Source organism: Meriones unguiculatus, chromosome X (genome assembly GCF_030254825.1).
Source record: "Meriones unguiculatus strain TT.TT164.6M chromosome X, Bangor_MerUng_6.1, whole genome shotgun sequence".
Taxonomy (NCBI): domain Eukaryota; kingdom Metazoa; phylum Chordata; class Mammalia; order Rodentia; family Muridae; genus Meriones; species Meriones unguiculatus.
This window is the reverse complement of record NC_083369.1, coordinates 139,618,144-139,631,699: the sequence shown is the minus strand read 5'-3', so window position 1 is coordinate 139,631,699 and position 13,556 is coordinate 139,618,144. Positions and strand designations below refer to the sequence as shown.

Below are 13,556 nucleotides of genomic sequence, written 5' to 3'. Positions count from 1 at the left end.
CTTTTCCCTACTTTCTAACTTGTGACAGGTTTATGTCATTTAAGTCCCATGAAGCTCTTAAACCCTCATTCTTTGTGTGTGTGTATGTATATACATATATATGTATATATGTGTGTATATATATATATATATATCACACGCTGGAAGTGGTGGCACAGGCCTGTGATCTGAGCACTCAGGAGACTGAGGTGGGAGGCTTGAAACTCTGAGGCTTGCCTGGTTTATACAGCTAGACTTTGCCTTAAAATATTCTCTACAATTAAATGTCCTCTCTCTCTCTCTCTCTCTCTCTCTCTCTCTCTCTCTCTCTCTCTCTCTCTCTTCCTCTCTCCTTTCTCTCTTTTTTCTTTTCCTCTTCCTCTCTTTCTTCATCTCAGGGTGGTCTCTATGTAGTCAAGGATGATCTTGAGCTCCTAATCCTCCTGTCTCTGTGGTGCTGGAATTATAAGAATGAGCCAATATGCTCAGTTTATGTAGTGCTGTGGATCAAACCCAGGGCCTTGTGCATGCTAGGAAGGGTGCATGTTAGGAAGCACTTTACCAACTGAGGAATATCCCCTCCACCTGCTGTTCTCCATTTTAAACTGTCCCTCACTCATAGTTCCACCTGTTAGTAGCTCTTGCTCTCCTTCCCTAGCTGTTTTATTAAGCCAGATGTATTTCTTACCGTTTTCCATACTTTATTACAAAGGTGGGCTCCAACAGAACCAGAAAATTTGAACACAGGGAACTTCCCAGAGACTCATACTCCAACCAAGGACTATTCATGGAGATAACCTAGCACCCCTGCACAGATGTAGCTCTTGGCAGTTCAGTGTCCAAGTGGGTTCCATAGTAATGGGAAGAAGGACTGTCTCTGACATATCTGATTGGCCTGCTCTTTGATCACCTCCCCCTGAGGTGGGGGAGCAGCCTTACCAGGCCACAGAAGATGACAATGCAGCCACTTTTGATGAGATGTGATAGACTAAGATCAGAAGGAAGGAGAGGAGAACCTCCCCTATCAGTGGACTTGGGGAGGGGCATGCATGCAGAAAGGGGAGGGAGGGTGGGTTTGGGAGGGGAGGAGGGAGGGGCTTATGGGGGGATACAAATGAATAATGAATAAAGTGCAATTAATAAAAGTTAAATAAAAAAATAGAAAAAAAAACAAAGGTGGGTTCCTCCTTTTTCATGGGTAAATTGTTTTAGATCATACTGTGGTATCCCTAAATTCGTATGTTGAGACCTTAATCCTCAGAGTCACTGTATTTGGAGACTGGGCCTTTAAAGGAATAACTAAGGAGCTGTAGAGAGTACTTGTTACTCTCACAGGGGAATAGGGTTTAATTCCCTGAATTCACATGGTGGTTTACAACCATCTGTAACTCTAGTTCCAGGGAATCTGATATTGTTTTTTGACCTCTGTAGGAATCAGGCACATGTGATGTATATACATGAAGGCAAAATACTTAATACACATAAAATCAAATCTAAAAAAAAAATTTGTTACAAAGAAAGTAACTATGATTCAATGAGTACCTTATGGTGGATCTCTCATGAGATATGACTGGTGTCCTCATCAGTAGATTAAGAGTCCCAGGGATTACTAGCATATAAAAGGCCGTGTAAGGACCCAGCAAGATTGTGGCCATCTACAAAGCAAGCAGAGAGGCCTCAAGAGACATGAAGCTTGCAAACACCTTGATCTTATATTTCTAAACCCAAGAAAAGTGAGAAAATACACTTTTGCTGGCAGAACTACCCAGTCTGTGGTATTTTGTTTCCATGACACCAGCAAACTAACAGTGCAAGGAACTTAGAGCAAGCTGATTGTCTCTTCTAAAGACTGTATATTTATGTCATACTTTTTTTTTTAATTTACAGTGTATAGCCATTTAAGGTGAATGCTTTGGACATGAATGCAGATGAGGTTATTCACTGGTCTTTTCTGTCCCCAAATTCTTTTTGCCATAACTCAATCCATCTGAAGCCAATTTCATTTACTTTGAGCCATTTTTCTGTTCCATTCTGTGACCTCATTTCTCATTATTTCCCTGCTCTGAAGCCTGCTCAGTCCTAGAAACAAACAAACCTGCTTCCTTTGCTCAGAGCCAACTGGCCTGAACCACTCGATTTCCATGCACTTCTTGTTTTCTCTCCTCCATGAAAGAAAGGCTTGCATCGGAAGAGCATTTTCCTGTAAAACTCAGCATTCCCTCTATGTTCTGACAGTGGTCAGTTCAAGCAAGGGTAGGAAATCCTCACTATATTACTCTTAGTTTACCATAACAAAGTATCTACCGCCCTCAGTGTACTTTTTTTTTCTCAGTGTACTTTTTTTTTCTCAGTGTACTTTTTAAGTATATAAAAAAATTATGTGTGTCAAAGTTCACACCAGTGATTGCATGTGGAGTTTGGAGGACAAATGGTAGGAGTCAGTTGCCTGCCTCTATTATGGGGGCCCCCAGGGACTGAACGCAGATTCTCAGTGTTGATTGTGGGCATTATTATCGCAACAGACTCTGAGAATCTTGTGTGTGTGTGTGTGTGTGTGTTGCTGAAAGTTGAACCTGGGGATTCATGAATATCAGGCAAACATTGTACCATGGAACTACAACCTTAATACCGTCTTTCAGTAATGGAGGCCAGAAGTCTGGCATGAAGGTTAAGGGCAGCAGTGATTCCTTCCAAGGTCAATAGGGAGAATCCATCCTATGCCTCTCTCCTAGCTTCTGGTGGCTTACTGGTAATCCAGCATTTCTTGGCATGTGAACAGTTTACCCCAGTCTCTGCTTTCATCTTGATATGCTGTTCCCGCTGAGTTCTCATCTGTGTCCAAATTCCACCTTTCTATAAAGACAGTGGGTTAGGATCACCTCTACTTCTTAAAGATTTCATTCTAAATAACGCTATCTTCAATGACCCCATTTCTTCACTCAGTCACATTCCAAGGGGGTAGGGATTTAGACTGCAGACTATGAATTTTAGGCAATATAACTCAACCCATAACTCCCACCTCATGCAAAAATATATCCAAAGGTTTCCAGAGCACATTCAGCCCATCTGCTTCTCACTGTTCCTTCACAGGAGACGAAGAAGAAGAAGAAGAAGAAGAAGAAGAAGAAGAAGAAGAAGAAGAAGAAGAAGAAGAAGAAGAAGAAGAAGAACAACAACAACAACAACAACAACAACTACAACAACTACAACAACAACAAAAAGGCAGAAAAACAGTGATAGAGAGGCCATAGCATTTGTTCTGTTGCTTTTGTTTTGGAGTTTTCTGTTTTGTTTTGTTCAAGGGTCTCATGTAGCTTAGTCTAGCCTCCAATTCATGATTTAATGTAGTTCAGGCTTCAAATTTGTGACGATCTTCTCTCAGCCTCCCAAGTGCTAGGATTACAGGCATAAATCACCTTGTCTTAAAAAACAAAACAAAACAAAACAAAACAAAACAAAACAAAACAAAACAAAACAAAAAAGTGTGTGTGGGGGGGTAGGGTTCTGGAGAGATGTCTCAGAAGTTAAAAGCACTTGACTGCTCTTCAAGTGGACCTGAGTTCAATTCCTATCACTCACATGGTGGCTCACAAACATGAGTATTGGGATCTGATATCCTCTTCTTTAAGTGCCTGAAGACAGAAAACACACACACACACACACACACACACACACACACAATATGTGAATAAATAAATCCTATTTTAAAATGGGCTTTTAAACAAAAGAAAGGAAAACCAGGTATGATGGTGTATCTGTAATCCTAGCACATAAGAATTAAAGGCAGGAGCTCAAGATTATCTTCATTCTTAGTTACAAAGGGAGTTCAAGGCCAACCTGAGAGATCCTACCAAAAAAGGAGAAACAGAGAAAGAGAGGAGGAAGAAGAGGAGGAGGGGGAGTAGGAGGAAGCAGATGAGAAAGAAGAAGAAAACAAGAAGATGAAGATGAAGAAGAAATTGTCTTTCTTAGTGCCCAAGATTTATATTGATGATATTTTATATGTATGAGTATTTGCATGAATGTCTGTGCACCACAGAGCCAGAATTGAGTGTTGAATCTCCTGAGACTAGAGTTACAAACTGTTGTGAGCCACCATGTGGATGCAGTCAAACAAACCTGGATCTTCTAGAAGAGCAGTCAGTGCTTTTAACTGCTGTGGCATCTCTTCAGTCCTTGGCATTCATGATTTCAATCCTTTCTGCCTGCCTCAGAACCCATCAAACCCTACGAAGCAGCTTTCCAGTTTTTGATCCTATTTTTTTAGTTCTTTCTATTGCTCCTCAATTACACAAAGGTCTTCACTACTCTGGAAAAGCCTTTCACTCTCTCCTCCCATTTGCATGCTATTTCTCTTCTGCCCACTGTTCCACCTCCTGAGCACACATGGTCCGTATACACTTCTCTTTCTGCTAAAAACATCATAGTGCAGACAAAATAAAAACATGAAGGCAGGACAATACAATAAATAGTAACAGGTAGCACCCAGGCATTTGCAAATTCTAATTCAATGGAATTACAGTTGTCACTGTTCTAGGCCTCTGCTAGTCAAATTGAATTGAATGTGGCAGGTTCATTAATCAACTTCAACTTACAGACAGTAAAAGACACAGTCTATGTTGAAACCCTGTCATATGACATCAGAATGTCCTTTGGCAGAATTATTTGAGGACCAATGCAAGGTCAAGAAGTGTGCTGTGGGGTTGCAGAAGAGGGCATACATAATTGGGTCATTTCAAGATACATGAGGAATGAGAGAACTGGCAAAATGAAAGCTCCCGGGATAATGAAAGACTGGCAAACAGTCCAAGTCCTGAGCATCTATGACTGTGGCCAGAGCTGAAAGAAAGCTAGAAACTCGTCAGTACCTGGGCAATTACAACAGCTTAGTGAGTACACGATCTTGCCGTCAAGCGTGATGACCTGAGTTTGCTCTCTAGGACCCATACCAAAGCAGGAGAGAACTGATTGCTGCTCGTTGATTCTGACCTCCACGTGGGAGCCATAGCACTCAGGTGAACCGCACCCAACTCTCCTGAGCACAACACACTCACAAGTGAATGCATTTAAAAATGGAGTTACAGATGGAACTGTGAGTGCTGGAAATCAAACTCAGGGCTTCTAGAAGAGCAATGTCTTAGTGTTTTATTGCTGTGAAGAGACACCATTACCAAGGCAAATCTTTTAAAGAAAAGCATTTAATTGGGCTGGCTTACAGTTCAGAGGTTTAGTCTGTTATGCCCAGATCTTAGGGTCTCCAAAGACCACCAGGAGTTGCACTACACATGCAAGAGCAAAGAGCTTTATTCAGGCTTAAGCTCGGTCTCTCCACCATCACCAATACAGTGGATCAAGGAGGAGAGCCATGAGCAGCTACATAGCAGGGTTTTGATTGTGGTTTGAGGACGGAATACGAATTTCCAGCCTAGCAGTTACACAGTTGGGTGACATTCAGCAAGGGCAAGCTTGTTACAAAGTGATTTGATGACTAACCTAACTAAATTGAGCAAGCTATCTGTAAACCTCAGGAATATTAGGTATTTTCCTGTGCCATGAATGTTCTACTACAAAGTTCAGTGGGCTGCCCAGCACGGATGCCCCACCCTAAGAAACCTTCCCATTCTTGTGGTTACCTCCAGGCTGTTTCCTGAGTGGGGGATTTTATGGTCTTTTTCCTGGATTTGATGAACCATGGCCTAGTTTTTCTTTTAAAGTCAGGCCTGGTCCTAAAATGGAAACAAACTGGAGTTTATATCTTCCTCTCATAGTCCATTATCATCATGGCAAGAAGCATGTCAGCATGCATGCTGAGGAGGTACCTAAGAGTTCTACATCTGGATCCCAAAACAACAGGAGACTTTGTGCCACAATGGGCATAGCTTGAACATCTGAAACCTCAAAGCATACCCCCAGTGACGTACTTCATCCAATAAAGCCACACCTACTCCAACAAGGCCACATCTTCTGATAATGCCATTCTGTATGAGCCTATGGGGGCCATTTTCTTTCAAATCATCACAAGTAGGAAGTGCTCTTAACCACTGGGTACTAACCACTTATTTGGTCCCTGGCCTTGAACTCTTGATCCTCCTGCCTTTATCTCCAAAACCCTGGGATTACAGGAGTAAGTCACTAAGCTATCCAACATGTACTACTTTCTCTTTTCTCTGGTTCTTTTTAGTTTCTTGCTCTTTATTCTCTAAGAATATAGGCCCATGGCATGCCCCCACTCTTTTTTTTTTGAGACAGGGTTTTTCTGTGTAGTCATGGCTGTCCTGGACTTTGTAGACCAGGCTGCCCTCAAACTCATAGTGATCCACCTGCTTCTGCCTCCCTGAGGGCTGGGAATAAAGGCATGTGCCACCACTCCCAGCTCCTTTTTCCTTTCTTAATTATTCATCTAAAAAAGCATACAGCACTCAAATCGGAATTGGCAGCTCTGATTTAACCCCAAGCCCTTGGTCTTGAAGCTCCTGCTAATTTATTTATTAGTCATTAGGCTCAAATTTTATAATAAAGAATTATTTCTCTAGATCTTTCAATACTGCCCCTCCGTTTTTTCTTCCTTTTCATTTTGAAGTGGGGTCTTGCTACATTGACCAAGCTGGCCTCACATTTACTGTGTAGATTCCACTGCCTCTGCCTCTCAACTGCCGAGACTACAGATGTGTGCCACCATATCCAATTCTTGTGATTTATGCAGTGCTTGGAACAGAACCCAGGATTTTATTCATGCTCAGCAAGCAGTGTACCAACTGGGCTACATCCTCTACTCTCAAATGCGCTTCTAATCTTCTCAGAGCTGCCTGCCACTCTCAAGGTTATTGTCCTGAGAACACGACAGTTATTGAGTTCTGCCGGTGATTTCCTGGTTTCTTTGTATTTCTTTGCAGTTCAGGGGCCTTGGTCTCCTTAAGGCCCTTATCTCTAGATGTCTTCCAACACTGGCTTTGGTCTCTGAGTGTTTCTTACACCTCTAGTTCTCTCTCTTCTTCAGTCTCTCATGTGTGGAGTTGTCAAGTGAATCTGCCTACATCACAGATTGGATTGTGTCACTGCCTAGCTATGAAAAGGTTTATGACTGCCCACACTCTACAAAGAAAGATGCAAGCTCTTGATAGGACTTTGAGGGACTCTAAGGGGATGATTTTTACATGGTAGACCAAGGCATGTGCAGAATAAGCTTGCTTTGTAGTTAGGGAAGGGAGTTTCAGATTCCATGGATTTTCCATCGTTAGTCATTTCTGTGGACCCTCAAATACTTTGCTGACCCTTTAGGGTCCTGCACTGTGGATTCATTGTGTTTTATTTTTTAATATACAGAATGCCAAGCCCCTTCCACAGCCACTATGCAAGTTCTAGCCAGCTTCCAAGACCCTCTTCCATCCCAACTCTTCTTTGAGGCTACCTCAGCTCTCTATCACAGTGTTCCTTCACTTTTCTGAATCTAAATGTCTTTATAGCTTGCTTATTTATTTATTTGTTTGTTTATTTATTTACTACCAGGTATTGAAGAACACAGGAGTTCTCACATGCTAGGCAAGTGTTCTAGTACTGAGTTATATCTCCCAGCCTTTTAAAAAACTTTTTTATTTTGAGTCACGGTTTCGCTAACTTAGCCAAGGTAGCATTCCACTCACTCTGTAACTCAGGCAGGCCTTGAACTTGTGATTTTCTGGCCTGAGCTTTCTGAGAAGCTGATATTATAGGCTTGTACCATTAGGCCGAGTTTAGCATTTTTATGTTTGTCTGTCTGTCTGTCCATATGCATGTATATGTATGTATGTATATATGTGTGTATGCAAGGGAGAGAGAGCAGGAGCACACACATTGATACCATCTTTCAGCCTTTGTGTGTCTATGGGTGTTTGGCCTGCATGTATGCCTGTGCACCACATATATGCCTGGTACCTAGAAGAACACACTGGATCGTCTAGAACTAGACTTAGAGATGGTTATGAGTCACCACATGGGTTCTGGGAATAAAACCCAGGTGCTCTAGAAGAGTCCAGTGCTCTTGAATTCTGAACCATCTCTCCAGACCCTAGTTTCATGTTCATAAGACAGTCCTCAATCTAGTTTCAGTCATCAGTGACCTCTATTGGGACAGTCAATAAAGATCGAGGCTTGGCTGTGGGTTGACAATATAAAAACTGTGACTCTCTGAGACTATTAGTAACTGTTCAAGAGGATTGTCCACAGAGGAGGTTGAAGAATTTGCTCATCTCCAGTCAATCCTAATTGTGGCAAATGCCTCTGAGCCTGTCAATGAGGAATTGCCTTTGAATCCAAGTGACTACCCATCCAGAGTTTCCTCCTGGAACCCAGTGCCTAGAGACTTTACTGAAGGTTCCATCCTAGGTTTCCCCTGAGCATCACACTTGATCTCCTGGCAAGTCTTGCCTATTTAGGGGCAATTTCTTGGCTGTCAGGGCATTCCAAATCAAGGTTTCTGATGAATGTCTGGAAAGGCACTAATGATGGTGAAATGGGTTGCTTTGTAGGATCATTTGTTTTAAATAGTAGTCCAAAAGACCTTTCTAACACAGAGAAATGCAACTTCTCTCTTTTCAGAGAAGTCTTTTCCTTCTTATTTGATCCATTTTCTCAAGAGTTTATATCATTTTTCATCATCCAGAGGAATTCCTTGGACATGAAGATTTTTTTTTAATTTCCTTTACACCCTGATTGTAGCCCCCTCCATCTTCTCCTCCTGTCCTACCCTCCCTCTCTCTTCCTCCTATTCCTCCTGCCCTACTCCTCATAAAAGTGCGCCCCCTCACCAACCCATCCTAGCTCATCAAGTCACATCAGAATTGAGCACATCCTCTTCCACTGGGGCCAGGCAAGGCAGCACCACTGGAGGGAGGTGATTGAAAAGCAAGAAGCAGAGTTCATGTCAGAGAAAGCACCTGCTTCCCTTACTAGGGAACCCATATGAAGACTAAGCTGCTCATTGGCTACATATGTGTTGAGGACCTAGGCCAGTCTGTAGGTTCTTGGTTGGTGCGTCAGTCTTCATATGTTCACCCTGGGCCTTCGTTAGTTGCTCTGTTGGGCTTCTTGTGGAGTTCTTGTCCCCTTTGGGTCCTTCTATCCTTCCCGATTTTTCCACAATGCTCCCCATGCTCTGCCTAATGTTTGGCTGTGATTCTCAGAATGTGTTTCCATATGCTGCTGGGTGGAGCCTCTCAAAGAACAACTATGCTAGACTCTCATCTGCAAGCATAACCGAGTATCATTAATAGTGTCAGGGGTTGGCTCTCTTCCATGGGGTGGGTCTCAGGGTGGGTCTCAGGGTGGGCCAGGCATTGGTTGAACATTCCCTCAATCTCTGTTCTAACTTTATCCCTGCACTTCTTATAGAGTAGATTTTTGGTCAAAGTTTTAGTAGGTGGTTTGGTGTTTCCCTCCCTCCACTAGAAGTCCTATCTGGCTAGAAGATGGCTTCATTGGTCTTTATGACCCCTGCTACTAGGAGTCTTACTAGAGTCCACTGCACATCCTCCCAGGAGCCTACCCTTTCCTAGGTCTCCCGTTTGTCTCAGCGATATCCCCACCCATGGTTTCTCTTCTCTCTATAAACCCTCTCACCTCCAGCCCACACTTTCCCTACATCTGACCCCCACCCTCGTTTCCCTCCTTTAAAAGTCTGTATTCAGCTATTTTCCTAGTTTCTGCCAATACTGCCCAAACACAGCAGAATTGATTTTTAGCTGTCCTATACTTCGAATCCGCTAACAAAGCATCAGGCATCTTCAAGTACTTAAGTGTAATTTACTAGGGCATTGTTTCTTCCTTTCAGGGGAAAGAAAGTATGGATTTCCTTGGTTTGGTTAGGTCATATCTGTTTTGCATTTGTCTTGTTTTGCTGTTACATTGAACAATTATTCTGCCACCAAGCTTTCAAAAGGTGGAGGTCATGCTGGGTGTGATTGCACAAGCCTGTAAATCCCAAACACCAGGGAGGCAGAGTCGGGAGAATCAGAAATTCAAGACCTGCCTGGGCTGCATAAGCCTTTGTCTCAGACAAACAAACAAAGGCAAAACAATCTCCAGAAAAGAAACCCCAAAGTATCTGGAGAGATAGCTCCACCAAAGAATGCCTGCTGCTCTTCCAGAGAGGATCAAGTTTTATTCCCAGGACCCACATTGGATGGCCTACACAAGTGCTTATAATTCCAGTTCCATGGGATTTGATGCCTCCAAGGGCACCAAACTCATGTACTTTTTGTCCCTCTTTCCTCCCTCTCTTTCAAATACAAAGTTAAAATTTAAAAAAAAAAAAAAAAAACAAAATCAAAAACATCTTTTAGGCATGGGGGGCAGAAAGCATGCACTGGTGAAGAAAGGCAGACCACACCAGTTTTGCTACCACCCTGGCCCATATCCAGTGTTTTGAGTCTGTCCACCCCAATATGTACCCCATCTACTGTCGACTGGGATGTGTGGAGGAGCCACTCTGGCAGGACCAGACCTTATTACTCCATAAGGCTAGTGCCGGACTCACCGGCTGGCCCCCAGCATGCAGCTGCTGTTGCTTTCCCCTGAGCTGCTTGCTCTGCTGGGAGATTGAGAGCTGGGGCCGTGGTGCTGCCTGCAGGCTACAAGCACAAAGGTAGACCCCCAGTAAGCTGCGGGGTGGCAGACATCAGGGGCAGGGAGGGTGTGGCATGAGCACCCATGAAGCCTGCCCTCTGATGCCCCGTCTCGCCTTGGGATCAGCCTGACTCTGGACAACAGCAGGATATCCGAGCTGAGTCTTGGCAATGGTCTAATATTTACGATGTGTCAGAAGCCAGAGACCTTGAACCAGACCAACAGACTCGCAGCAGTGAATGTTTGCTTGTAAAAGGTTGTTCAGGCAAAAGGGCAGGCTGTGTGCCGTACTGCAATTTCCAATGTTGCTATGATGAACAAGTGTGGGAGTGATCGAGGAGCAGAGCGATGCCTGTGCAGTGGAGAGAGGTGGAATTACAGACTTGACAGGGGTAGCAGGTGTGAGAGAAGGCCGCTGTGGGCCAGCAAGCACGGAGTTGCTGAGCAGGAACGAGAGGGTGGCATGTGCAGCCCGGAGCTTGTGCAGACTCGGCCCCATGCCCCGCCTACTATATCTCCCTGGCTCTGAGCAACGGCAAGATGTCCAAGATGAACAACACTTCATGTTCTGGATTGGAGCTCCTTGAAAGATCTCCATGATCAGTGCTGCCCCACCACCCTGGATCCGCGGTCCGTGCTGCTGACATCTCTAGTCTGTGTTACTGCAGGGGGCTAAGTTAGTGTCCCTGGCCTGCCCTGCTGCCGGAGGCCATGTGGATGTCTGCGGTTTGTGCTGTTGCTGAGGGCCATGGCGGGGGGGAGGGGCGGGGGGAGGAGGGGTCCATGTTGGGGCCCATGATCCCACTGCAGCCAGGGGCTGTGATGGTGTCTGTGGCCCATGTCACCACTGAAGGCCATTAGGCTATTTGTGGTCTGTGTTGCTGCCTAAGGCCATGCTGATGTCTGTGGCCTGTGCTGTGGCAGAATGCATCTGGCACAGCAGTGCTGTGCTGACGTCTCTAGTCTGTATTGCACCAGAGACCATGCTGAGGTCCGTGGAACGTGCTGACGTCAGAGGCCATGTAGCTGTGGTGGTCCATGCTGTCACCAGAAATGGTGTGGAAGTTCGTCATCTATGCCCCCACTAACTGTAAAGGACAAAGAATGTACATCTGCAGCGGTATTGATGACAGCAGACTTCCAGTTGAGAAAGAGAGTCACAGAACTCTTCTCTGACAATCCCTCCACCCTCCACACACACACACACACACACACACACACACCCCAAAACAAAACAAACCTAGACAGAAAGGCACTGAAGAGAACTCTTGCAGGACTCAGTGGCGCATGCCTCTAATCCCAGCACTCAGGAGGCAGAGGCAGGTAGATCTCTGTGAGTAGGAAGCTAACCCGGACTACAAAGCAAATCCAGGACAGCCAAGGCTACACAGGGAAACTGTATCTCGAAAACCCAAAACCCGGGAGCCTGGGACACCGCTCGGGGTGGGGGGTTGCGGGGGCAGAGGAGCCCAATCTGTGGGAGCCCAGGCCCAAGCAATGCTGCTGCCCCTGAGCTGCGTTGGAGGCCTCCCTCCTCTTTAAGTGCTTCTTTGCATAGCACCGCCCAGCCCTACCTCACTGGTACTACTACAGAGCCTTGCGCCACGGGGTGGTGCAGCAGGACCCAATGGACCAGCTGCTGGCAACAAGATCGGTCAGTTTAAGCTGGCCCTCTTGGGGGAGTCTGCAGTGGGCAAATCCAGCCTAGTCCTCCGCTTTGTCGAGGGACAGTTCCAGGAGAGCACAACTAGAGCGGCTTTCCTCACACAGACTGTCTGCTTAGACGATACAACGGTCAAGTTTGAGGTCTGGGACACAGCTGGACAGGAACGATATCACAGCCTGGCCCCAGTGTAGTATCCGGGTGCCCAAGCGGCCATTGTGATCTATGACATTACCAACACAGAAACATTTGCGTGGACGGAGGCGGGGGGGGGGGGGAGCGGGGAGGGAAGGAGGGTGGGATTGGGAGGGGAGGGACACACAAAAAAGAATTAGGTGAAGGGGTTACAGAGGCAGGCCAGCCCCAACATCGTCATTGCACTCGCAGCTAACAAGGTCGACCTGGCCAGCAAGAGAGCAGTGGAGTTTCAGAAAGCACACGCCTACGCACATGACAACCGTTTGCTGCTCATGGAGACGTCCGCGAAGGCTGCAACGAACCTGAATGAAATGTTCAGGGCAATAGCTAAGAAGCTTCCCAAGAATGAGCCCCGGAATGCAGCTGGTGCTCCGGGGTGGAAAAGAGGTGGGGAGCTACAGGAGAGCAACCTAGCCGGCCGGAGCCACTGCTGCACGCAACAGCATTGCCACTGCCCCCACTCCTCCACCACCAGAACGACCAGACTGGAGTCCACTCTAACCAATCATACTTAAGGACTTGGGCCACCACTGGGGGCAGGGGCAGGGTCCATCATGAAGTCTCTGCATAACTTTGATCCTAGGCTGGATCTGCACCTTTCTCTACAAATACTAAATTTTAAGTCTTAAAAAAATGGCCTGCTCTTTGATCACCTCCCCCTGAGAGGGGAGCAGCCTTACCAGGCCACAGAAGATGACAATGCAGCCATTCCTGATGAGACCTGATAGACTAAGATCAGAAGGAAGGGGAGGAGGACCTCCCCTATCAGTGGACTTGGGGAGGGGCATGCTTGGAGAAGAGGGGGAAAGGTGGGATTGGGAAGGGAGGAGGGAGGGGCTTATGGGGGGATACAAAGTGAATAAAGTGTAATTAATAAAAGTTAAATAAAAAGGAAAAGAACCCCCCCAAAAAAACAGAGAGAGAGAGAGCTCTTAAATTTTTTTGATAAGGATGCTGAAGTGTAGCTGTCCACAATTGATGGCCTACAGCATGGGTGTGGGTGTGGGTGAGGGTATGGAAAATTTTAATTTCCTTTAAAGGGCTGGCCACAGGGAGTTTGAGCATGCTCCAGTGAGTATATGAACAACACAAATTGGACTTGGAGGTTTCTGTTTTG

General features: G+C 45.5%; 1 pseudogene; it reads left to right on the top strand.

The window, feature by feature from the left end:
- The first annotated feature begins 11,471 nt into the window (after positions 1–11,471).
- Positions 11,472–12,954, top strand: LOC110543394 (ras-related protein Rab-5C-like; annotated as a pseudogene).
- The last annotated feature ends 602 nt before the right edge of the window (positions 12,955–13,556 follow it).